Below are 2,153 nucleotides of genomic sequence, written 5' to 3'. Positions count from 1 at the left end.
CAGCAAAGACTGATTGATTGATTGATTGATTGATTGCATATTGGATGCAATACAATGCTTGATATACATAGGTGAAAGCAAGGCAGGCAAGGCACGGGAAATGTTGCAAATGGTCCAGTGAAGTTGAGCAAAATGCTACATTTGGCATCTGAAATGTGCTTCTTTGACCCTGAAAAGAATTCTCATAAAGGGTTAAATGACAACTTGCGCTTGATTTCAATTCAATCTGTTTTTGGAAACCGGATCAGAGAAGGGGTGCACTGTTCCCGGAGATACTGCAATAACGGGTCAATGCGTGGAGTGGACAGAGCAAGCTCCATTTCCGGCTCCCTGTTCTAAAAATCCATTTAATATATGGTCCCCAAATAGGGGACGTATCAGATATTAAACTGATAAGAACAGATAAGGTTTCAACATGATATTTATCAAGTCATATACCAAGAACATGACATAACATTATTTACAGTGAGTATAAAAACCATTCCAGAAAGAACAAATCATTCAGTACAAAAGTGTTCCACATATAAAAATTCCATCTCTGATTTGCCTCCTGTCTACCCACATCTTTGATATCTTTTAAATAATAAATATACATTTCACTAAAAATTATTCTAAAACAATCATTTATGGAAATAAAATTATGTTTAAACAATAAAATGTTTCTGACCTTCCATAAAGCACTCTGCACAATTTATTATGCACCAACATATCTTGTTTTGATGCAAGGTGGGGCAATTAAAAAGTCCATATAAAACATACTCATGACTAAAATCTCTCAACCCACAAACCCATTTTAATAGCACCCCTATTTTTTTCCACAGTTCTTGAGCATAGCAGCAGTCCCAGAACAGGTGTAGCACAGTCTCACTGCTCGCACATGAGTCCCTTGGACATTTTGCTCGTGCCACCAGCCCCCTTCGGTGCTGGAAGTCTCTAGTAGGGAGGCACTGGTGTACGGACATCCAGGCAAGATCTTTATGCACATTTGCAAGAAATTTCCCATACATGTTTCTCCACACGCGCTTAGAATTGTTCCATGAGAAGTTGATTACCTCCGACACTCCTTCTTCTCTCCTTAGATGAGTCATTAATCTCCTGTGATCTTTTAAAAGGTCCGAGTCCAAGTTCTTTAAATCATATTTCCTGCATACTTTCTCTAGAATACTAAGGTGCTTAGGTGGGCATAATAAAACAGGTGAGGATAGAGATGGCCGAAACCATCTCCTAAAAACATAACCACAAGTATACTTTAAAAACTGACTCAAAACACTATTTGAATTAAAGAGCTTAAAACAGAAACAGAAGAAATTTATGTATAAAAACATGGTCAAATCTGGGACATCTTTGCCACCATTTTAGTGTCTCTTATACATTTCTGTGCACTTTAATTTCTCCATCTTTGAGCCCCAAATAAAAATAAAAATACAACGGGTCAGTTTTTTAAGCATTAAATCAAAGGGAGGGTACACCATCGCAACATATAACATCATTGGTAATAAAATGGACTTGATAATTAAAACTTTCCCTTCGATTGACAAACTCCGTATGTTCCAGAAAGATAATTTCTTCACCATTTTTCCTTGTACCTCCTCCCAACTTTCACTCCCATCATTTTCTTTATTAAAAGTGATACCTAAAATTTTTACACTATCCTGCTTCATTTTGACCGCTGGTAGGTCAACAATGTTAGGTCTCGAGTTCCCACTTCTGCACAGGGGGAATCTCGAGCCGTCTCCGCTGCGGTCTCCCATTCCTATCCAGCCGTAGTGGAGTCTACTCAGCAGGGACGTCGGTCCCAGCGTCTTGCTCGGTCTCACTATGTACAGAGAGTTACTGCTGCTTCTTCAGCTCCTGCCATTAAAGTCAGTGCTGGTCAGCAGCGAGCGGACTTCTCTGGGACTAAGTCCTTGTTTGCGCACACTGAGCATGCCCAGGGCAAGATCTCCCGTTGGAGATCGAGGGTCACATGCTCAGGCTCTGCAGCGCATTCCATTGGTCCTCTTGGCAGGTCTTGGAAGGGCAAAGTTTCTGTGGCCACTTCCTGTCCTGCAACTATTTAAACTGCGCATGACCGCACGGCCATGCGCTAGTGTACAACTATTATGTGTGTGTGTAGATGGATGTATGTCGATGGATGAAAGCTCCTAAGTATC

General features: G+C 40.6%; 1 non-coding gene across 1 annotated transcript; it reads right to left on the bottom strand.

Moving 5' to 3' along the window:
- Positions 1-250: 250 nt before the first annotated feature.
- Positions 251-434, bottom strand: LOC138668072 (U2 spliceosomal RNA). Its single transcript, XR_011319067.1, has one exon. It is a non-coding gene; the product is annotated as a U2 spliceosomal RNA (small nuclear RNA).
- Between the last annotated feature and the right edge of the window lie 1,719 nt (positions 435-2,153).

Source organism: Ranitomeya imitator, chromosome 2 (assembly GCF_032444005.1).
Source record: "Ranitomeya imitator isolate aRanImi1 chromosome 2, aRanImi1.pri, whole genome shotgun sequence".
Classification (NCBI taxonomy): Eukaryota; Metazoa; Chordata; class Amphibia; order Anura; family Dendrobatidae; genus Ranitomeya; species Ranitomeya imitator.
Note: the sequence above shows the minus strand (reverse complement) of the source record. Positions and strands in the feature narration are given on the sequence as shown.